Source organism: Rattus norvegicus, chromosome 19 (assembly GCF_036323735.1).
Source record: "Rattus norvegicus strain BN/NHsdMcwi chromosome 19, GRCr8, whole genome shotgun sequence".
Classification (NCBI taxonomy): domain Eukaryota; kingdom Metazoa; phylum Chordata; class Mammalia; order Rodentia; family Muridae; genus Rattus; species Rattus norvegicus.
Window position 1 is genome coordinate 29,064,123 of NC_086037.1, and position 25,418 is coordinate 29,089,540.

Consider the following 25,418-nt stretch of genomic DNA (forward strand, 5'->3'; position numbering starts at 1 on the left):
TCACCTACTCAGCATTTCTAGCCTAATACTGTGCCTATGGCAATCTCAAGCTTCCCTGAGTGTTGCTGCCCCAGCAAGAAGAATGAAGAACTGAGGTCAAACCCCAGTGAACCTTTCAAGGGGTTAGAAGAAAGCCATCAGAGATACTGCACTTCTTTGTCCTTAGATTAAATCAAGATGATACAACGTGAATCTATTGGGCTATTCAACCATACATCTTCCTCACAACCCCACCTATCTGAGTTCATTGCTTGGCAGAATTCATGCCCCACCATCCTAGATATTTCTTGATTCATTGCTGCCAAGGGCCAGGTTTCCTGAGTTTTGTTTTTTATAGAATTGGGTGTAGGCAATCATAGTTGCCCTCTGTAAGAAATGACAAATATCTATAATAACTGACCACACTGGACTTGTGTATACAAGTACAGTAGTGGAAAATTCAGCATAACTGAGGAGTGGGAAATCACCACTGTGTCCTGGCCTTTCTCTGCCCATATCACAGCTCACAGGCAGCTGGGGCAAACCTTGAGTTCCTCTGTAGAAACAGAGTGATGTTGAATGGACACTGAGCAGGCAGAGCAACACAGCTGAGGCAACTCAATTCCAGCAACAAATGCATTATTTGTTTCCCATCTTAACAGCTCCCTTTGAGGACTTGTCCCCACACCTAGCTTAAACACAGCAATTTTCATACATGCCCGCCTGCTATTTCATATTGTTGCTGTAATACGCCTCCACATCATAGATTCCAAAAAAGAAAGAAAATAAACCTGACACTGAGAAGGGTGATGCGTGTCAACATCTAGTGTGTTGGGGGCCCAGGTACGGTCACAAATAACCAGGACACAGGGGATGCAGAGCAAAGGCAGATGCAACTGCATGCAGCTGCAAGCTTATTAATCCTTATATAGGCATGAATATGCATTACCTCACTTTCCCTTTTGGCAAGATATAATAAGATCGTTATTCCCATGATACCAGGAACGACTGAGGCAAGACTAGGCAAAGAAGTGAGACTAAGCAAAGGCTTCTCCTTAAAATATCTGTATAGCAAATCACCCCTCTTCCTAGTATCACAATATACTTGTCATAACCCAGAGAGCATGAGAGCCGCTTCCCCAAAAACGGACACAGTACAGCATAGAGTAAGGTAAAGTGAGAAAAACATTTCCTTCTCAAGGGCAGCATTGCAGCCCCTGCTTGCATCTCTCAGCCGTCTTTCCTTGATCCTGTCTGGGAAGTGTCTCTCAGTGACTCCTCAATTTCACTCTTTGTCCTTTTGTTTTAAAAGTAACACTTTCTATAACATAGCTAAATGTCCTTGAAGGGGTTTAATCATGCAAAAAGAAAGCAATATAATATATAATGTATGCAACCTTTAATGAGTGTATCTATTTTCTTAGGGGTATTTTTCAGATACCTTCCCAGATCTGGATTTAAATTTGGTAATTGTTATCTGGAATATATATTGGTTATATATTCCAGTTTTCTGGCGTAAAGTCCTCGGGAGTAAGAACTAATGATTTTGGAATTTGCTCGGTGTCTATTGTTATGTCCCTCATTTCATTTCTGATTTTTAAGTCATGTATTGTCTCTCTTGTGCATTGTTAGTTTGAGGAAGGGGTTGTCTCTCTTGTGGATCTTCTCAAAAAAAAAGAGGAAGAAAAGAAAAAGACAGCTCTTGCTTTCCTTGACTTTGTATTTTTCTCTTTGTTTCTAAAGGCTTGATTTCAACCCTGAGTTTATTGCCCTTCATCAGATCCTACCAGACTGTCTATGGGATGAGGCTTTGCCTCCTCTTGGTAACAGCAGCATGGAATAAATGAAGCTTCTGCTGATCTCTGTTGTGGTGTTGCACATCACAATCTCACCGAAAACCATGCATAGCCTGGTTTTAGGCTCTATTAAAGCAGCCCACTAATTCAGTGTTCCCTGCAAGGTGCCATGGAACAGTAGTAACGTAATTCTGCATGCACATCGACAGGTTTCTCCACGGTCTTCTGGGTCATCTGATAATAATTTATAGTGAGTTCATGGATGAACACACACACAAACATACACACACACTTTAATGACATGGTGCATATTCTTTGCACACCAAAAATAAAGTGAGCGTTACTGAAAATGCACCAATAATGGAATCGATGGAGGGAGCTGTGGGGAAGCTGGGGCTTAGAGTTACTTAAAAGACCAGATGCAGATTCGCAGATTCTCCTTCTATTGGAGGAGAAACTTGATAGACAATGTGGTTCTTTATTTTCTTTCTCTAGAGCACACAGGACTAGGGTGGCAGCTAGGGCTTTGAGTGTATTTGGCAAGTACTGTAGCACTGAATTAAATCCTAGGGCTGGAACCCTGTTAATCATCTACAACAATTACAGGGCAGGCTAGATGATGACACTCAGCTGACAATGTGGACATCTCAAGACAGTCACTGGACAATGGCTGACACACTTGTCTGAAGACTGGAAATGTTTCTCGATCTTGGAGAGGAAAGAAGGACCCTCCAACTACACTGTCCGCTAAGGAAGTTTATTCAGGTGAGGGATGACAGGGACTGTTTTGTCTCATGTCACACATGTCAGTAGAAAATATCCTAGGTATTGGATGCCGCTGTTAGTATTAACAGAACAAAGCACATAGTGTTGGGAAGATTAATAAATTATGAGTAGGATTAGAAAACCCCAAGCCTCTTCCAGGTTCTAGGAGAGCAAAAAAAAAAAAAAAAATACCACGAAATACGGCATTAATGTGATAGTTTGGTTAAATCTAGTTACTAGTTTCTATTGTGATACCTATTGTCAGTGCCTGCGCGGACAGTGTGTGAATATCGGGTGTAGGTTTGTGGGGTTGAAAGAAAAAACGTACACGGGTCACCCCTTTTTAGCGAGTGCCACCAAGGCTTTACTGAGATCTCCTTATATACCAGAGGCAAAAGCAGTGGAAAAACAACAAGGTAGGTGAAAATCCCCAACCAGGAAATTAGGACAAGTCTGTGAGGTGAAAGTTCCAGCCCAATCAGGGGCATAAACAGCTTCTTAAAAACAAGAAGCAGGAAAGCTCAGTGGGGAGGAAGGGTTCCATGGAAAATCCCAGCCCCAAATCAGGGGCTAAGAGCAGCTGTCAAAGGTGTAAACAATTTCTTGCTATAGCAGGCTGAAAGGCTCAGGGAGGGGGGAGGGAAACACCAAGGTAGAGCCCAACAGGAGCCTTCACTGGTGGCTCTAATGTTTCACTTTCCTCTGCCAACTGGCCTCCACACTGTTTCTAGGACCATAATGATTTCAAGTCTTCCTCCTAAGGAATTTTGTGGCAACCATTGAATGCTAAGCACAAGGCTTCATGGGTGTTCCCCTAACACACACCCATGTTGCAATCTTCCATGCAGGCTATTTCTTGATGTGATTTCAAGCACCTGTACATAATAAGACAGGAGAACATTTTGACTGCATATTCAAACTCGTATTATTTCTCAGGAATTTTTAATGGCTAATATTGGTGAAGAAGGATAATTTGAGTTAGGATGAGACATTTTTTGGGCAGGATTTGGAAGGAAACATTCATTTAGATGCATAGGAATTACTAAGGTTTTTATAATCAACCCTTGAGGAAAATTTGGCTTCGGAAGCAGGAGGTGCTCAGCGGCTCTGCCCCAGGAAAGTCTCCTGGTAAGGCCACCTCAGCTTATGCTCAGTACAGGGAGAACATTAGCAGGGAGGCAAAGTCTGCTCCCCACGACATCAGCTGTCCCTTCTTGGACATTCTATTGTCTCCTAGAGAGTTCTTGGCGTCCTGTGCTATGTCACCAATGTTGTAGTGACAACCAGTGCCCTAGATTGTCTCAGTCCGAGTCTGGCAGATACATCCTAAGACATGTTTTCCAGTCTTAGAAGTGTTTTGGGAGGGGGGATGTCGATTGTGGAGAGACTAGGGTGAAGGAGTCTGACCTTTCATCTCAAAGAAATGATGGACATAGAAAGTGGTTCTCAGGAATGTGGAGTAAGTTCTGGGCAGTGTCTTTTGAGCTTTCTGTGGAGGCCGGGGGAGGGATGGTGTGGGTCCTGCAAGCTTAAGCTGACCTTTCTAGCAATTGGCCATAACAACTGGAGCATCTGCAAAGGAATTGAATTTCCATGAATATCACAATTCCTGAAAGTCATGGATTTCAGAACATTAATTTTCCCATCCCCAAAGAAAGGATATGGTAAGGCCAATGCTACTATTCTGTGAACTTCTGGCCTTTACTTTTAAAGTGGATTGGTTTCTTGTTTTTTGTTTGTTTATTTATTTATTTAGTTGGTAATATTATTTATTGGCAAAGTCAAACATCTGGGTTACATCCTGGGACCCACATGACAGAAGGAGAGAAATGGCTCCTGAAAGTTGTTTGGTCATGTGCTGCACACACACACACACACACACACACACAGACACACACACACACACACACTCACACACACACACTCACACACACACAGACACTCACACTCATACACACACAAACTTTTACGCAATAGTAATTTTTCTTAGAGTCTGATATAATTGGTTCTAATACAAAGACAGCCTGAGTGTAGTTACTATATAATTAAATAGTACTCATGCTCTCAGGCAAAGAGTTTAAAGTTTATAGGTACCTAATAAACTCGCATTGGGACATATAAAGAACATTTAAATGTTCAGCAGAAATACAAAGAACAACTAATTTAATTTGTTAAAATGAAAGCTTATACAATTCTGAAGGTTTTTATGCTGGTTTTATTATACATGTAATTATGAAAAGAAAACATACATACTTGATCAATGAAATGAGGAAGATTGATTTAATGAACAGAAAAATGGATGGTACTTCAAAATTTCCATGATTACATATTAACTATTTAATTCCCTCCACAATAGCAAGAAACGGACATTATTATTTATGCGACATTACAGATACATAAACCGAGAAAATATTGTTTGGCCTGATTTTCTGAGTTTTTTAAAGGTTTAGTTAATTGACAGAGCTGTGCTTTAAAATTAGGGTCCATATTCTTCTGTTTTAAATGTGTGACACTTTTCTCTTTTTTTCTCCATCTTTATTAAATGGGTATTTCTTATTTACATTTCAATTGTTATTACCTTTCTGGGTTTCCAGGCAAACATCCCCCTAACCCCCCCTCCCATTCTCTATTGGTGTTCCCTCCCCATCCTCCTCCCATTACCGTCCTCCCCCCAACAATCCCTTTCACTGGGGGTTCACTCTTGGCAAGACCAAGGGCTTCCCTTTTATTTCTAGTGGGTGCTGCTCTCCCTGCTCCGTGGGAAGTGGATGGGGGGAAGGCCCGGGCCTGAGGTGAGTTGGAACTGGGGTAGAAAGGCATAGGGCCTCCTAGGTGAGAATGCCAAACCACCACTGCTGCTGCAGCCACCATGGAGAAGCCCTTGTTCCTGCTGCAGGGAGGAGAGTCTGGTGCCCACAAGATGGCTGAAGGGGAGCTGAGAGTGGACAGTTTCATCACCCGCCCGCTGGAGGTATGAGGATATCATCCGGGAAAAATTGTGCAGATGACTGGAGCAGAAGTCCGAGGGCTGTGTATCACGTCTCGTGAAATCTTTCTTAGCCAGCCAACAGCTGTGAACACAGGTTTCTTTTGGAGAGCAGGCCTGTGCAGGCCCAGAACCTAGGTGGGACAGTTCAAGCTACCCTTTTTCCATGGCCAATCTCAGATCATATTCAGAAAGTATTTCTTGGGCTAAAGAGATGGCTTAGTGGTTAAGAGCACTGACAGCTCTTCCAGAGGTCCTGAGTTCAAATCCCAGCAACCACATGGTGGCTCACAACCATCTGTAATGAGATCTGATGCCCTCTTCTGGTGTGTCTGAAGACAGTCACGGTGTACTTGTATATAATAAATGAATAAATAAATCTTTAAAAAAAAAAGAGTATTTCTTCCAGGTTTTGGATTTCCAATTTATGGAATTGAACTAACTTAGTGATGGTGGAAGTGACACAGAGAGTTAAAGTACAGAAGGAATAATCCAGAATGTCCACCAACAGTTGCTGTCACACCAGGGCTTTTAAAAGCTCAGTTGCTAGAGAAGCAATGTAGTCTTTGGTTATTCTCAAGCTTAGGTCTTCTAGTCATTATAAGCTGACCATGACACAAAAAGAGTCATCTATATCAAAATAGAGAATAGTAACTAGATTCACACCACACTATCACATTACTACTGTATTTGAGGTTCTCATTTAATATCTAAGAACCCGGAAGAGGCCTGGGTCTTGCTACACATACTTATAATTTATGTCCCCACTGTCAGCTGAGATTCTTCATGCAGCCTGGGGTCAAGGAGGTCATCCCACAAAGCACAAAACACCCATCTCAGATAAACATGTATGGTTTATTGAATCCAAAACATCCAAGAATTTCAGGACACAATTAAATGTTGAAACCTAAGGATAATAGATAGAGAAGAGAATTAAGATTTCTAGTTCATAGATCCAGTAAACATCTTCAACAAATCATAGCAGCAAACTTCCATAAGGTAAAGAAAGAAAAGGCCATAAAGGTACAACAAGCCTACAGAACATCAAACTAATTGTACCAGAAAAATTCCTCCATTCACATAATAATTAAAACGCTAAAAGCACAGATCAAGAAAGAACATTAAAAGGGGTAAGGTATAAATATCTAGTAACAAATAAATTCAGACGTATCTGAATTACACCAGACTTCTCAACAGAGATTCTAAAAGTCAGAAAATCTTGGGCAGATGTAATGCAGACACAGGCCCCTATATCCAGCATAATCCTCCATCACCATAAAAGGAAGAACCAGGACATTTCATGAGAAAACCAAATTTAAACAATTCTTTTCTGTAAGAAAGCACAACAGAGGCTAATAGGAGGAAAACTCCAAGACAATGAACTAAACTATAACCAAGAAAAACCAAGACATTAATCTTCTCTCAATAATTTATAAAAAGATAAGCACACAAACATAATTTCACCTATAACCAGAAAAAGAAGAGAAAGCAGCAATCGTTGGATTTAATATCTGACCAGATCTTCTTTCCCTAATCCCAAAGCTCCCAGGGGCCAAACTGCCAGCCAAAGTGTATGCAAGGATGCTCTATGGTTCAAGGTGAGGCCTATTGCCCCACCAAATGCAGATCCTAGAGGTGTGAGGTGGGGATGGATATGTGTGGGTGCAGGAGCACTGTCACATAGGCAAAGCTGAGCAGAAATGGGATGTAAGGTTTGATGAGGGGAGTGTGGAAAGCAGGACAACAGTTGAAACGTAAATAAATAAAATAACCGATTAATAAAAAATAGCGAAAAATAAAATTTCAAGTAAAAAGGTAAATGAAAATTAAACCAAACCAACCAAACAAACAAACAAAAACCCCTGTAGTGTATTGGCCTAATGCTGCTTGTATTTTAATGCTAATTTGTTGAACTCAACACTGGTTAACCCTGAAAAACTGACCCTGCTCCCAGTTAACTGTGATTATAAAGAAGCCAACAGCCAACAGCTGCACAGCAGAGAGATGGGGGAGGGGAGCTTTGAGGGCTTTGCTAGAGAGGATCATGAGGAGGGAAGAAGGAGGAAGAAGCTGCCAGAGAATAAAGGAAGAACATGTGTGATGGAGAGGAGAGAGGAAGAGGACAGCAGCCATGGTTAACGGAGAGGAGCGCCTGGTCCTGAGGGCTGTCCAAGGGGAACAAAGAGCAGCCAAGATGCTACACAGTCAGTAAGAGCAGCTCTCAGGCGAGCAGAGATCAGCAGAGACCCCAGACCAACAAGCTACGCAAGCATAACTCCATCCAAACTCCCTCTCAATATCCCGTGTCCTCCGTGGGCCTGGCCTCAGCGTGTGTCCTATGTCAGCACATGTGTCTGTCTCAGCTGACATCACTCTGTCCATCAGCACGAGTCCAAGGAAACAGTGAGAAACTACACAGCCCACCAGAAGGGTTTTTGCTGTGGTTCTATGAAGTCCCAACAAATGCAGCTCAACTACAGAATGCAAGGCAGACCAATGCATGTGTGTTCTTAGTGCAGAACCCTTCATCACGTGTCCTTTCACATGTGTGCTTTAGCAGAACATCCTTTTACCTGTGTCTGCCTCAGTGAAACGTTCCTTCACACATCTGCCTTAGCCTTTCACCTGTGTCCACTTCAGAGAACCAATCCTTCAGGTGTAGAATTTCTCTAGATTAGCAAACCGCATACAGAACATTCAGAACAAAACAAGGTGTGTGGTCAGCATGTCCTTGAGCCAAGTCCCTTCTCTTCGTCAGTGACAGCAGGCGTGTTACAGCAACAATATGAAATGGCTGGCAGGCATGGAACAAAATGGCAAAGGTATTCTGGGGGATGTCACACCGTACCAGCCAGCAGCTCAACTGAATTTTTAAGTTTTGATGGTACAAGTGAATATACTTGACCTTCAAACGCTGAGAGAGCCCATCATAATATGAACTATATAATCTGGGCCAAGACCGCCTCTAGGGCAAAGGCCCTCAGCCTGGGGGTCGTGACCCACACAGGGTCTCCTATCTGATAGTTTACACTACAATAAAGATTCATTACAGTAGCAAATTTACAGTTGTGAAGTAGCGACAAAATAATTTGTAGTTGGGGGTCACCACAGCTTGAGGAACTGTTCTAAAGGGTTGAGGCCATAGGAAGGTTGAGAAACACTGCTCTAGGAATTTATGTTTTCTTTCTCTTTCATATTTTTCAGACAGAATCTCAAACTGTAGCTGAGGTTGGCTTGGCTTGGAACACGTGTGTAGTTCATGCTGGCATCAGACTTATGGCAATTCTCCTGCTTCAGCCTCCTACTCAGGAGCCTACCAGGGTGAGATCACAACCACGTAATGGGATTGCTGTTCTTGGTTGTCAACTTGAGTGTACCTGGAATTAACTAATGCCAAATGGCTTGACGCCCTGTGAGGGGGATCTCTCTCTCTCTCTCTCTCTCTCTCTCTCTCTCTCTCTCTCTCTCTCCCCTCTCTCTCTCTCTCCTTCCTTCTTTCTGTTTTCCTCTCTTCAACCCCCTCCTCTTGGTCCTCCTCCTCTTCTTTGGTTTTTTTGAGACAGGGTTTCCCTGTGTAGCTCTGGCTGTCCTAGAATTCATATTGTAGACCAGGCTGGCCTTGAACTCAGAGATCCACCTGCCTCTACCTCCTGGATGCTGAGGCTAAAGGCATTAGCACCATTGGATTTTTTTTTCTTAATTAAATTTTCTGAAGCAAGAAGACCTACTTGTAATCCAAATCTTGGAGATCAGAAGATAAATCTTTAATTCAGATCTTTTGAGATGGAAAGGCCCACCTCTAATCTGGACCACACCTTCTTTTTTCTTTTTATTTTTTTTTCATCTTTATTAACTTGAGTATTTCTTATTTACATTTCGATTGTTATTCCCCTTCCCGATTTCCAGGCCAACATCCCTCAACCCTTTCCCCTCCCCTTCTATTTGGGTGATCCCCTCCTCATCCTTCCCCGATAAGCGCCCTCCCCCCAACAATCATGATCACTGGGGGTTCAGTCTTGGCAGGACCAAGGGTTTCCCTTTCCGCTGGTGTTCTTACTAGGCTATTCATTGCTACGTATGCAGTTGGAGTCCACCGTCAGTCCATGTATAGTCTTTGGGTAGTGGCTTAGTCCCTGGAAGCTCTGGTTGGTTGGAATTCTTGTTCATATGGGGTCTCAACCCCCTTCAAGCTCTTCCAGTCCTTTCTCTGATTACATCAACGGGGGCCCAGTTCTCAGTTCAGTGGTTTAATGATGGCATTCGGCTACGTATTTGCTGTATTCTGGCTGTGTCTCTCAGGAGAGATCTACATCCAGTTCCTGTCGGCTTGCACTTCTTTGCTTCATCCATCTTACCTAATATCTGTATAGGTATGGGCCACATGTGGGGCAGACTCTGAATGGATGTTCCTTCTGCCTCTGTTCTAAACTTTGCCTCCCTATTCCCTGCCAAGGGTATTCTTGTTCCCCTTTTAAAGAAGGAGTGAAGCATCTGCATTTTGGTCATCCTTCTTGATTTTCATGTGTTCTGTGCATCTAGGGTAATTCGAGCATTTGGGCTAATATCCACTTATCAATGAGTGCGTACCATGTGTGTTTTCCTGTGATTGGGTTACCTCACACAGGATGATATTTTCTAGTTCCATCCATTTGCCTATGAATTTCATAAAGTCATTGTTTTTGATAGCTGATTAATATACATTGTGTAGACGTACCACATTTTCTGTATCCATTCCTTTCTTTAAGGGCATCTGGGTTCTTTCCAGCTTCTGGCTATTATAAATAAGGCTGCTATGAACATAGTGGAGCATGTGTCTTTGTTATATGTTGGGGCATCTTTTGGGTATATGCCCAAGAGAGGTATAGCTGGATCCTCAGGTAGTTCAATGTCCAATTTTCTGAGGAATCTCCAGACTGATTTCCAGAATGGTTGTACCAGTCTGCAATCCCACCAACAATGGAGGAGTGTTCCTCTTTCTCTACATCCTCTCCAGCATTTGCTGTCACCTGAGTTTTTGATCTTAGCCATTCTGACTGGTGTGAGGTGAAATCTAAGGGTTGTTTTGATTTGCATTTCCCTTGTGACTAAAGATGTTGAGCATTTCTTTTGGTGTTTCTCAGCCATTCGGCATTCCTCAGCTGTGAATTCTTTGTTTAGCTCTGAGCCCCATTTTTTAAATAGGGTTATTTGTCTCCCTGCGGTCTAACTTCTTGAGTTCGGTGTATATTTTGGATATAAGCCCTCTATCTGTTGTAGGATTGATAAAGATCTTTACCCAATCCGTTGGTTGTTGTTTAGACCACACCTTCTGCTGGCAGCTCATATCAAGGACATGGAAGAAGGAAGTTTGCTTTATTAATTTGCCTACTTCTTCAGGATTCCTGCATGTACTGAAGAGCAGCTGAAATATCCAGCCTTATGGACAAAACCGTTGGGGTCCAGGAGTTGCCCCATAAACCACACAAACTCTGACCTCACTTAGAGAGGGATGGTTTTTTGAATGCCCACCCTAAGACTGATCATCAGAGACGTAGCTGAGAATTTGTCAGGCTAGGACCCTGGACATTTTTCTATGTCAGTTTATAAAGCCTAAAACTGTGAGCTCATAGGCAGGTGCTGGAAGGGCTGTCTGTTTGTCAGCCCTGACTCAAGCCATTTTAGACAACAAAGGTTCATACTGACTTTTTATCTGTTTAAAGATTTATTTATTTATATATAAGTACACTGTAGCTGTCTGCAGACACACCAGAAGAGGGCATCAGGTCTCATTACAGATGGTTGTGAGCCACCACGTGGTTGCTGGGATTTGAACTCAGGACCTCTGGAAGAGCAGTCAGTGCTCTTAACCATGGAGCCATCTCTGCAGCCCTCATATTGACCTTTAATTTTTTGGTCCTACATGAAGCTTATAATTATGAAATTTAAGATTAAGAAACCTGACAACATAAAGTATTTCCTTCCAGTATTTCGGGAATGGGTGGGTGGGGGAGCACCCTCGAGGAGGCTGGGGAAGGGGGTGGAATGCAGGGTTATTGTAGGGGAAACTGGAAAGGGGTTAACATTTGAAATCCAAATAAACAAAATAACCGATAAAAAAAAAACATACACAAGTTATGTGATCATTCCTGACCCTGCTGTGTTAAATTATTTTCAGACAACAATGATATGTGACATAATACAGCAAGAATATGAAGTATCTAGCCGGCATGGAACAAAATGGCTACAGCTATGCTAGGGGGATTGGCTTCAACAGGGGTAACTACTGCGTTTTAGACCTTCCATTCCTTGTTGAATTAGCTGTACCACAGCCTATAAGCCATTCTAATAAATTTTCTTTCTCTATATACAGAATCATTCTAGGAGGGATGATTGGTTATGCATTGTTAAATGCAATGCTGATCACGAAACCCCATCACTTCCACAGCAATATGCAAGTGTATGTAAGTTACTGAACAATTGAACAGAAATTAAAATTTACTGCATTTATTGCGTGTGTCAGCAGGCATAGGGAACACCTGGCTGCTTACATCTCTTGGTCTCTATAGAGTAGAGGGAGAACTGAAACCCACTGAGGAGGTCTCTTAAGCGAAGACCAAACTCCTTGCAGTGACACTGGATTCCAGGCTTGTTGTCCTCTTTAGGCCTCACTGTGGTCTATGTACACTCTATGCATTCTCCGCATGCAGGTTCACATGGACTGAATTCAGAAAGGTGGGGTTGGCAGAAAGATGCATGGTTAAATAGCCCACCAGGTTCACATTGTGTCAATGTGATTTAATCTAAGGACAAAGAAGTGGAGTTTCTCTGATGGCTTTCTTCTAAACCCTTGAAAGGATCACTGGGGTTTGACCTCAGTACTTCATACTTCTTGCTGGGTCAGCAAAACTCAAGGAAGCTTGAGATTGCCATAGGCACAGTATTATGCTGGATATACTGAGTAGATGATACTAAGATGTTCAGATGGTCATACCCATTTGCATGAGTTCTTAATGTGCACCTAAGGAAAGAGAGATCAAGGTCTTCAGAATAGGAAGATCATTTCCAGTTCTTTTCTACAATTCCAGTCTGAAAGACTGGTAGGGAGAGAATGGTAGATAATCAAGAATTCATAGATGATGCTTTGAAGGAAGTGTGGGTTTCTGTGCTGGTTTAGACAGGGTCTCAAGTATCCCATGTTGCCCTCTTCCTAGCTGGCCAGGTTCACTTTGAGCTCAGATAAACCTGCTTCTACTTTCCAGTAGACAGTCTTACAAGAGGGGCCTCCAGGGACTGTGAGGACAGCATTAGCCTTTGACAGTTGAGGTGTGTAACCCACAACTACAGTTTTAGCCACTTTGTTCCATGTCTACCAGCTATTTCAGATTGTTGCTGTCTATGGCTGACAATCACGGACACAGAAAAATAACCTGATAGAGAGCAAGGACATGGTGATCACATCCTTTCCTGTTCTGTATGTTCTGGATGAGGCTTGTTAAAATTCCAATATTGCAGAAAGCTTTATATAGGACCCATCACATTAAGCATCACTGTGCACTGTTCTATCTAAAATGGCCTAATCAGAACTGACCACCAGATCACACTTCCTGCAATCCTCATATGAGAAGCTTGAGCTTTTTGTTTTGACTTTTTCTTTCTTTCTTATTTTTTGCTGTATAAGTTGAGAGGAAGATATTTGGGGCCATGGATCTGCCCCCAAAATCTGGGGTATGGATCTGATCAATCAGTGTTAGTGTGTGCACTCAATACAGTATCCATTTTTTACTGTGACAGATGCTTTTGTGTTTGTGGGGAAGCCCATGACCCAGAGCACAAGTGCTGGGTCCTTGCTCTATCCACGTAGTGATATGTATAGCCTCGTCCTACACCTTTATCTGCACCCCCTATATCTCTTGACTATTTTATTTTTCTGATAGAAGCTCAGCTTCTGATAGAAGGCCTGTCAGCAGTGCTCCTTTGGCGACATTGGCGCAGAGATGAGAACCCCACAAGCAGCATGAGGTTCCCTTCATTGGTGGGTCCAATATTGCACTTTTGTCTGCCAACTGGTCTCCACACTGTTCCTAGCACCGTAAAGACTTCAACTCTTTCAACTAAGGAATTTTCTGGCAATTGTCAATTGCTAAGCACATGACTTCATGAGTGTTCCCCTAACACACGCCCATGTTGTAACCTACCATGCAGACTATTTCTTGATGTGATATAAAGCACCCGTACATAATGAGACAAGAGAACTTTTGACTGCATATTCAAACTGGTGTGAAATCTCAGGAAGGTTTAATGGCTAACATTGGTGAATGAAGACAATTTGAGTTAGGATGAGACATTTTGGGGCAAGATATGGAAGGAACCATTCATTTAGATGCATAAGAATTACTAAGGTTTTATAATCAAGCCTTGAGGAAAATTTGGCTTTGGAAGCAGGAGATGCTCAGTGGCTCTGCCCCAGGAAAGTCTCCTGGAAAGGGCACCTCTGCTTATGCTCAGTACAGGGAGAACATTAGCAGGGAGGCAAAGTCTGCTCTCCATGACATCTGCTGTCCCTTCTTGGACATTCTATTGTCTCCTAGAGAGTTCTGGCATCCTCTGTGATGTCACCAGTGTTGTAGTGACAACCAGTGCCCTAGTTTCTCTCAGTCTGAGTCTGGCAGTTACAAGCTAAGACATGTTTTCCCGTCTTCGCAAGCGTTTTGGGAGGGGGAACGTCGATTGTGGACAGACTAGAGTGAAGGAATCTGGCCTTTCGTCTCAAAGTAATGATGGACAAAGACAGCACTTCTGGGGAATGTTGAGTAAGTTCTGGGTAGTGTATTTTGAGCTTCCTGCCAGGGGGGCTGCAGGCTTAAGCTGACCTTTCTAGCAATGGGCCACAACAACTGGAGCATCTGAAAAGAAATTGAATTTCCATGAATATCACAATTCCTGAAAGTCAGGATTTCAGAACTTTAGTTTCCCCATCCCCACTGGGAGGATATGGTAAGGCCAATGCTATTATTCTGTGAACTACTGGTCCTTACTTTTACAGTGCATTTGTTATGTTACATTGTATAATAACACCATCAGGAGTCATGGAGGGTCCACCTTTTCTGAGTTTAGACAGGGCAGCAATGTACTTCACTATCATTGCTTCTTTAAATACAGTGGATATCTGACAGTAGGAACAGGGGGAGAATTGTGCTCCAGGCAATAACCTTATGTTCTTCGACCTCCTCTGATTTCTTCTAACTGGCAGGGTCATCGTTAGCTTTATATATTAGAGGTTGTGTGTTACAAACATGTTTCTAAAATACCAAAAGTATTTGGAACATGTGGACCAAGATACATCCTGTAACCTATTGGAACTTCTCGGGCATTTGGTATTTCAAATAGGGGAACTGATAAGTCTGTTGAACATGTCCTCCATGGAAATGTGTTTTTAATCCAAAGTTGTTGGCCTAGAGTATCAGGGTAGGACATCTGAGTGTCTCCAGTCACTCAAGTCTTGTGGATGGTGAATTTATCATCTGAGTTCTGAAACCACAGGGGTGAGGGTCCTGAAACCAAGCTGTACCCTGTTCAGCTGATGATAATCCTGGAGAAGCCATCTCCGTGGTCCATGTAAGCACCTGATGTCCGGAATAGGGAACACCTGGATGCTTACATCTCTTGGTCTCTATAGAGTAGTGGGAGAACTGAGATCCACTGAGGAGGCCTCTTAAGCATAGACCAATCGCCTAGCAGTGACACTGGGTTCCAGGCTTGTTCTCCTGTTTAGGCCTAACTGTGGTCTATGTACACTCTATGCATTCTCCCCATGCAGGTTCACTTGTGTTCTTCTACCTACAGACGCTGGGAGAGAAACATCATCCCCTGGCACTGAACTAAGCGAGAATCAGGCCAAGAAGGAAAAGGAGAAGCTGATTAAAGAGCTGCAGCTCATTACCGAGGAGAGAAATGACCTGAGAGATCGCCTGAGGTTTCTGACAGAGAGATCCATGAAGAACAGGTATGAATCGCTCCAAATGCTCTTGTTTCATTCCTGGGTCTGCAAGGTCACCTTCTTCTTATCCTATTAAGGTTTTGGGTTCTAGAAAGCTGTGCCTCCCTAACCACCCTGTGCTAAACCTCACCTCCCATATAGAGGAGATTCAGACCTTGACCCTTCCTGAGGAGCAAGATGGAAAATGGACTCATCTGCTTAATTTATTGAAAAGCAGATCTTGTGGTCTGAATGAAGAATTCAGGGATAAAGTCAGGGAGAGTGAGTGTCTAGTGTGCATTTGCAAAGCCCTTGACAGATGGTGGCTTTGCAAGATTGTAATTGCAGTGAGTTTATGGTGAGTCTCTGTACTTGCTAGGCAGGGGACTGAGTGCTGGAAGATCCAGGCAGCAGCCCGAGGGGCCTGTTCCCAAACTGTTCATCTCAATGCTTGACTAGAAGGTCTCAGGCTCAGGCCTGTTTGTTATTGTCTGTGTGTCTTGCACTCTGAGACAGCAATGGTGCATGCATTTCTCCTGGTTCTCACAGTACTCTCTGTTTCCATATTTGTTTTTCTCTTTCTCTGATTCTGTTAACTTTTCTCTTTTTTTTGGGGGTGTGTCTCAATCTGTGAGTCTGTGTGTGCATACATCCAAATGCATATGCACAACTTTTATATGTTTATATTTCCCTCCACACATGGAATATAGGGGTCTATGTCTTGGCCTGAGTATTTACCTGTAACACTTTCATGGTCATGTGAATGCTTTGTTCTGGGAGCCCCACTGTCAACAGTACAGTTCTTTGCCTATGTGGCCACGATTGTCTGTACATTTGTATTCCTTGTGCAGATTATAATTTTGTGTTGATATGTGGTCTCTTGTCAAAACAGGAGAAAAGAAATCACAGGTTTCTGGGTGTGTTGGGGTGGGGGAGCATGGAGAGGTGTGGCCTAGGCTCTTGATAGCTCAACTGGCTTGACTGCAGATTTCCTCTTGATTGAACAAAGGGAGCCAGGGAAGCCTCCATCTGGATGCCGAGATTCTGGTGTCCTGGACGCAGAAAAACACGTTTCTGAAGCTGAAGAATATCCAATATGTAGAATTCAGAAGGTGTCCTTCCAGGACTGGGGTAGTACAGGACCCACCCTGAGCTCATATATTCCTAAATGCTGATGTTCATTGTATTCTATCATTTGGGGCCAGGCCACACTTCAGGCCAAATCCATATTATGAAGACCTGGAGAGAATGGAGGAGGCGGTCATGTCAATTCTGCACAACTTAGAGATGGAGAACACTGAGATCCATGAGAACAGCCATAAGCTGAAGAAGGAGTTTACCTTCTCTAGGTAAGTCCTGGTCAGAAAGCCTATCACCTGTGGAATGGCCATTTCTGACTTTCTTTGTTCTGGATTGGACGGTCTTCAGCTCTGGTTCTATCTCTTGTGCTGTTTACACATCAGTGTTCCAGGGTCATTAGGACTCAGTTTTCAGTTCCACAAAAGACTGTTACTCAACCCAGGATTGTCTAGGCATCTTCAGAAGGCTCTAGATAGAACAGCACTGATTGAAGTCAGCAGGTTATTAGGCTGACCTGGACCTATGGTGTCATACCAGGTTTTACAAAACTCAGTGCGTGGACCACATGGTTAGCATGACCTTCTCTTGGTTCTACTGACCTCCTTTGAGGGTGTTTGCCCACTACTAATTGATGTTGCCCCCATGCATTGGGCTTTCATGGATAGTTGTAGATCCATGTTCTTTTTGAGAGATGTGGACACTAATTGGTGCTCGGGCCAAACAAACAATTTATTCTTCCCGGAATTTACTCTTTGTGGTTTGTGCAGCAGCCTTATATGTATCGAAATGAATTCTGTTAAGTCTTCATGGGTATCTGGGTCCTGGTGGAGTTAGTGGCACTCGGGAGTGGGAATGGGAGAAAGGGGCAGCATGATCTTACTATGCAGACTGTATTTCCAGAAACCTGCTCAGCCAGCTCCTGATGGAGAACACATGTATGAAGAAGTTGGTCCCACTGAAGCAGGAGAGCAAGGAGGTACATCTTGATTGTGCACTGAACCAGAAAAATTTGGTTGACTTCAACAAGAAAGATAAAGACCAGCAACGTCCAGACCCAGCATCATCTGGTAGGGTTGAGCAGCTGTGTTAGCTTAAAAATATCTGATAAAGTTTGCCAATTTGATACATCTTTGCTCTGTCCTACCACCTTTCTAATTTACACTCTCAACCAGCCAACCACCTCATGTAATGGAATTGTTCATTTCTCTGCCTATGCACAAGTATTCTGGGAAGCCAACCACTTTTCAGAAACTGAATTATTGTGCAAGCATATTTTGCTGCTCTTTTTGAAGCTGCAGTATAGAAATGGTGACAGATTAATAACATACCTCATTATTGCATATCCACGTGATAGATTGGATGCTCTGTAGAGTTTTGAACAAGTTCTTGGTTCTTTGACAAATGACACTCTGTGGTCATGTGACTTCTTGTGTGGGAAGCACCTTTGCGGGATAAGAACAAAGTGCAAATGTCAAATTAGAACTTGTCATTGGTTTTAACCTTGGTGACATATGGACATCTACTTTCTTCCTGCAACCCAATGAGGTTCCCTCCATTGCCCTGTTCTTGGTTTGCACTGGTATAAGTCTGGGTCCCATATTGGCAGCCCATATTACTTTGAGGCTCTCTGGAGATTTTGCCCTTCCCAAAGAATAGCAACAATGATATCAGTTAAAAGGTCCATGTTGACTGTCCAATAGAACTGAGGTGGTAGAAGGCAGCATTCTGACAGCTGCCTTGCATTTCACCACCAAATCAGTGTCTGAAAAACTGCCTTCCTCTCCCAGGTCTCAGAAAGTGCAAGAGAGCTGGAATTGGACACACAGCAGTAAGAGAGCTTCCTGAAGAATAAGTTGCTTTCTCAGGAGTCCCTGATGACAAACATCCTGAATGGTAACAAATTTTTTGGATGAGTATTCTTCCTCAGAGTTAATTTGTCATTGCTTAGAGACCCTAAATTTATATAACACTAAGCCAGCCAAACTGATTGAGGTCTTACTTTCTTCTCAGAAAAAAGCACCTGAGAGACAACTTGGGGGACCGCCTTTCATTATGTGTGCAAGAGGAGAAACAGCAATACATCTGTGCTTCCAAATGTTCGTTAAGATTGTGGTGTTTAGAAATATTTTTGTTATGATTTTAATTGAAATTTTCTTTTTGTTGTTTCATATTTATATGTTCTTGTTACTGTTTTTATCTTTTCAAATATTTTTAAATATTTTAATTTATTTGTTTTAATCCTGTTTTGTTGTAAAAATGAATTCCTTATGAATAAAAATTGAATTCTATCTCTTGACTCTTAAGACCATCATTCTTATTCAAGGGTTCTGTCCCCTCCTGTGGACTTAGAACTGACAGGTGGAGATGGATCTCTGCATGTTCCATGGATCCTGGGCTAATAAGTGAATTCAAAGTCACCAAGGGGTACCCATTGTGACAGTGTCTTTTGTGTGGAAAATGTGGCTGTTTCTCGGACACACACTTTATGAAGTAATCACTGACATGCTTTACCCAATTGTTAGGGTCCATGTGGTTCTTCTGAGAGAGTAGCAGATGCTCTATCCTGTGAGTCATCACCACAGCTCCTGCAGGTGCTTTTGTCCTTCCACATCATGTACTGTATTAGGTGGACAGGATCACCTCCAATCAAATAGAGAGATCTCAGTAGATGTGTATTCACAGGAAATTTACTGAGCTGTGCATGCTCAATGTGTTAGCTTGCCAGCCATCCCTACAGTGCTCTGGTGTCACCACTCCTCATTGTGGGTCAGGATCATCCTCCAGCACCACTTAGTGTCCATATTAGAGCAGATCTTTCACCTACTATCAATGATGACCATATGTATTCTGCACATCTGACAAAATACAGAATAGAAATTAGCTTCCTGTTGGCCAGATTGGCATAATGAGTTTTTTGATTGTTAGCATGAAAATTATTTTAATCTAAGCAGTTTAGGGAAGAACCTCAAGGACACCCATAGTGAATGCAGCCTGCAGCTGTGAACACAGGTTTCTGTTGGAGAGCAGGCCTGTGCAGGCCCAGAACCTAGGTGGGACAGTTCAAGCTACCCTTTTTCCATGGCCAATCTGGGATCATATTGAGAATGTATTTTTTCCAGGTGACTGATTTCCAATTTATGGAATTGAACTAACTTACTGAGAGTGGAGGTGACTCAGAGAGTTAAAGTACACAAGGACCAATCCAGTATGTCCACAAAAGCTTGTGGTAACCCTGGGCTTTTAAAAGCTCAGCAGCTAGAGAAGCAATGTAGTATTTGGTTATTCTCATGCTTAGGTCTAGTCATTCATTATAAGCTGACCATGACACAAAAAGAGTCATCTGTGTCACAATAGAAGCTAGTTGTAACTAGATTCACCCCCACACTATCACATCACTACCGTATTTGAGGTTCTCAGTTACTATCTAAGAACCTGGAAGAGGCCTGGGTCTTGCTACACAAACTCATAATTTATGTCTTCATGACACTGTGTGCTTTGTTCTGTTGATGCTACCATTGGCATACAATACCTTGGATACTTTGTGCTGACATCTGTCACATGAGACAATAGTTCATGCCATGCCTAACCTGCATAAACTGTCCTTAGAGTACGGTGTAGTCAGAGGGTCCTTTTTTTTCTCTCTGAATTTTCAAAATATTTCCAGTCTTCAGACAAGTCTTCAGCCATTGTCCAGTGCCTGTCTTGAGATGTCCACCTTTTCAGCTGAGTGTCTTCATCCAGGCTGCTCTGTAATTCTGTAGAAGATTAATAGGGTTCCAGCCCTAGGATTTAATTCAGTGTGATTGTACTTTCCAAACATGCTCAAAGCCCTACATTCCACCATAGCCTGTGTGCTTTAGGGAAAGAAAATAAAGAACCACATTGCACTTGAAATTTCTCCTCCAACAAAAGGAGAGCCTGCATAGGGCCTTTAAGTAACTCTAAGTCCCAGCTTCTGCATAACTCCCTCCATCGACTCCATTATTGGTGTATTTTCATTACTAATCACTTTATTTTTGGTGTGCAAAGAATGTGTACCATGTCAGTAAAGTGTGTGTGTGTGTGTGTGAGAGAGAGAGAGAGAGTGAGAGAGAGAGAGAGAGAGAGAGAGAGAGAGTGAGTTTGTGTTTGTTTGTGTTTCTGTGCAGGTGTTTGTGTATGTTCATCCATGAACTCACTATCAATTTTCATAAAATGACTTAGAAGACTGTAATGAAAACTGTCGAGGTGCATGCAGACGTGTGTTACTAGTGTCCCACGGCACCTGGCAGGTAACACTGAAATGGTGATCTACTATAATACAGCCTAAAAACAGGCTGTGGATGGTTTACACAGAGATTGTGACGTCATCACCACTAGAGAGAGCAGCAAAAGCTTCATTTATCACATGCCGCTGTTACCAAGATGAGGCAAAGCCTTATCCTACAGAGAGTCTGGTATGATTTGATGGCAGGAAATAAACTTAGTACTAAAATCATTCAATTACAAACAAAGAGGATAATACAAAGAGTCATAAGATTATTCTCATAAGAAAATAGATAGTATTTAGACGATGCCACTACAAAAATTAAAAAATATATATGAGGGCCACTAGGCTTTAATGCAGCCTTTCTACCAGATGTTTAATGACGACCTAATAACAATAGTGCTTCAATTATTCCTCTGATTTGAAAGAGAAGGAACATTGCCAAACCCCTTCTCTGAGTTTCTCTTTTTACCTAGAATACCTGAGTCTGTTGCTTCTTCCATTGTCACCCCATCAATAGAACTGCAGGGCGAGTCTGTCCCGCCCCAGAGCTTATCCACCAGCTGGAACCTCAAGAGCATCCATAGTGAATGCAGCCTGCAGCTGTGAACACACGTTTCTTTTGGAGAGCAGGCCTGTGCAAGCCCAGGACCTAGGTGGGACAGTTCAAGCTGCCCTTTTTCCATGGCCAATCTGTGTTTGTATTGAGAAAGTATTTTTTTTCCAGTTGACTGATTTCCAACTTATGGAATGGAACTGACTTACTCAGAGTGGGGTTGACTTAGAGAGTTAAAGTACAGAAGGAATAATCCAGATGTCCACAAAAGGTTGCTGTCACACCAGGGCTTTTAAAAGCTCAGCAGCTAGAGAAGCAATGTAGTATTTGGTTATTCTCATGCTTAGGTCTAGTCATTTATTATAAGCTGACCATGACACAAAAAGAGTCATCTGTGTCACAATAGAAACTAGTTGTAACTAGACTTATACCACATTATCACATTATTACTATATTTGAGGTTCTCAGGTATGATCTTAGAAACTAGAAGAGGCCTGGTTCTTGCTACATATAGTCATATTCTATATCTTCACAGCACTGTGTGATTTGTTCTGTTAATGCTACCATTGGCATACAATACCTAGGATATTTTGTGCTCACATCTGTGACATGAGACAACAGTTCATGTCATCCCTTACCTGAATAAACTGTCCTTAGAGTACAGTGTAGTCGGAGGGGCCTTCTTTTCCTCTGAGATAGCAAAACATTTCCAGTCTTCATACAAGTCTGTCAGCCATTGTCCAGTGCCTGTCTTGAGATGTCCACATTGTCAGCTGAGAGTCTTCATCCAGCCTGCCCTGTAATTCTGTAGAACATTAATAGGGTTCCAGCCCTAGGAATTAATTCAGTGTTCTAGTACTTGCCAAATATGCTCAAAAACTAGTTTCCACCCTAGCTCTGTGTGCTATACAGAAAGAAAATAAAGAACCCCATTGCACTTGAAGTTTAGCCTCCAACAGAAGGAGAGCCTGCACAGGGCCTTTAAATAACTCTAAGCCCCAGCTTCCCCACAACCCCGTCCATCGATTCCTTTATTGGTGTGTTTTCATTAATACTCACTTTCTTCTTTGTGTGGAAAGAATGTGCACCATGCCAGTAAAGTGTGTGTGTGCGTTTGTGTTTGTGCATGTTCATCCATGAACTCACTATAAATTTTCATAAAATCACTTAGAAGTCCCTAGTGAAAACTGTCGAGGTGCAGGCAGACTCATGTTACTACTGTCTCATGGCACCTTGCAGGGAGCACTGAAATCGTGGGCTACTTTAATACAGTCTAAAACGAGGCTGTGCATGGTTTTCAGTGAAATTGTGACGTCGTCCCCACTACAGAGAGCAGCAAAAGCCTCATGTATCACATGCTGCTGTTACCAAGGTGAGGCAAAGCCTCATCCCATAGAGAGTCTGGTAGGATTTGATGGCAGGAAATAAACTCAGAACTAAAATCAATCAATTACAAACAAAGAGAATGATACAAAGAGCCAAGCAAAGCAAGAGCTGGCTTTTTTTTTTTTTTTTTTTTTGAGAAGATCCACAAGACAGACAAACCACAGAGCCTATATCTAAAGTACCAAATCAGAAATGAAAAGGGGGATATAACAAAGGACACTGAGTGAATTCAACAATCATTAGGGCTTACTTCAGAGGCCTTTACTACAGAAAAGTGAAAAATCTATTTGATACTGGTGATTTTTCTAACAGATAACAAATACCAAGTTAAATACAGATCTGGGAAGGTAATGAATAATTCCCATAAGAAAATAGATACAGTCATTAAAGGCTGCCACTCCAAAAATTAAAAATAATAATAATCAGGGCCACATGGCTTTAATGCATCCTTTCTACCAGACTTTTAATGAAGACCCAATAACAATAGTGCTTCAATTATTCCACTGAATTGAAAGAGAAGGAACATTGCCAAACTCCTTCCCTGAGTTTCTACCTTTACCTAGAATTCCTGAGTCTGTTGCTTCTTCCATTGTCACCCCATCAATAGAACCATTTAAAATGGGATGTAATCGATGTCTGGAGCCTCATTCTTTCCCTTGACCTCCATGCGGTGTCCAGAAGGCATGCCTGTTCTCATGGACATGGACTCATCTCTTTTTGCTGCAGCAAGAAGAAAGCCAGCAGAGAGGGCAGGAGCTTACAAAGAATCAGTAGGATTTCTAGAAAAGAAGCCATCCAGATGTCCATTCTCAGAAAACCCCTGGCTTGCTCTCATGTGACTGGGTCCTCAGACACCAGCAGCCTTAGATGAGACCAAGGAAAGCTGTGCAGAGTCCTGGGTCCCCAGGTTCTTGACCTCCTGAGTGACAGCTGTAGACATGTCCTCCAGGGAATCCTTACAGCTGGTGACATCTGGACAAGGTGAACCAGATGCCAAAATGAGACATGGGAGAGAAATCCTAGGCTGTTTGGAAGGAATCAGTCTCTGCTATTGCTTCTGTCTCTGTGTGCCCTGCTGCTATGATGTTCATGAGGAGCTCTCATGCCAGTGGGTCTCCTCCTAATGTGTTTGTTGTTGCAGATGTCCTGGATGTTCTGGACCCCATCAGAACTCAGCCCGTGCTCAGTCACGGAGGTCAGCACCTTCCTGTCCATCAGGTCATGAGACCTGAGACAGTTGAGGTAACAGCAGTTGGCCTGGGTGAAGTGCTCACAGACTTGGACTCTCTTGCATGGCTGTGGCTTCAAGCAGATCTGTTTGTGGCTGTCTCCTTTGTAGTAACTTTTGCAGGAGAAAAGCATCCCCCTGTACCAGGAAGAAGGCCGGCTCCTCTTGGTTAAGCCCAGAAAGCTCATGATTCTTCAGGACCTGGAAGCTCTGTTCCTAAAAACTTGGTGTGGATATTTGCAGAGGTTTCTCTGGGATTTTGCATAATGACTCTGTCCCAGAAGTTTGAGCTTGCAGAGGCTTGGGCAATCTGTAGCATGGTCCCTGGATGCACTTGAGATTGAAGCCACAGGCTTCAGTAGTAGCCGCCACCTACAGCGTGATCCCTGCCTGATCTCCAGTCTCCAATAGGAATAAGCAGTCTTGCCCAGCAGCTCATAGAGCTCTGCCTCTGGAGCCTGCTCCTACTCTGCAGTTCCTTTAAGGTCATGCATCCCCTGTGGGTCCACAGGATCTTGGTGATGAAACAGTCTGCCCCAGGATCCCCCATGGTGCACTATGGCTGCAGCTGCTCAGGCTTGTGAGCTGGACTCTGCTTCGTGGAGAAAGGAAACTGGAAAAGGGGATAACACATGAAATGGAAATGAAGAAAATAACCAGTAAAAATTAAAAGAATTAAAGTCATCATCTCAGGAGAATGAGTGGGAAGCCAGGTCCTTAAGCAGGCAGGTTCTCCACAACAATGCATGCTGGGTTCAAGACTGGACATGAGGTGCCCTGAGCTTGGGACTGCCAGGCTCCTACTGGGAAGAGAGCTTTCTTCTTCATTTCCATAAGTCTCTCTAGTTTTCTTTTAAGGCTTTCATCTCATCATTGACTTTCCCAATGACCTTTTATGACAAGCCATTATGGTTAACAAGAATTAAGTAAGGGCTCATTGAGCTGTTGGTAGTTGGAGGTCTGGGGGAAGCCCTGGACAGAGAGATCTTGCCTGCCAGGGGTGGGATGTGCATGGTGGGAGGGACTAGTGGAGTGTCATTGGCCTCAGTATGCACAGGCTTGGGGCTGGTGCCTGGCTGCCTGGTGCGCCTCTGTGGCTACTTGGCCTGGGTCCCACTGCAGATGCCCATGGTGGTTGCTGGCCAGTTGTGCTTGCTCTCCCTGTCCTCAGGGCTTCTGGCGGGGCTGACCACAGCCTTGAACATGGACAACCATGGACAAAGTGGGCCGGAAATCGGAGGATCATGGGAGCATCTTCAACTTCCCCCTCCCCAAGCACTGGCAGTTGCAGCTGGAGGACAAGCCACTGTGAGTTTCCCCACATCCAGGCAGGTGTTCTGCACCACCAGGAGAGCAAGGGCAAGCACTGCTGCCATCAGTCCCACATGCCCAAGGCCTATTTGCTGACTGGCAGGGCTTCACTTTGCTCTGCCTGGCTCTG

General features: G+C 43.1%; 1 pseudogene; it reads right to left on the reverse strand.

The window, feature by feature from the left end:
* Window positions 1–22,988: 22,988 nt before the first annotated feature.
* LOC134483600 (zinc finger CCCH-type antiviral protein 1-like) lies at window positions 22,989–25,146 on the reverse strand (annotated as a pseudogene).
* Window positions 25,147–25,418: the final 272 nt, after the last annotated feature.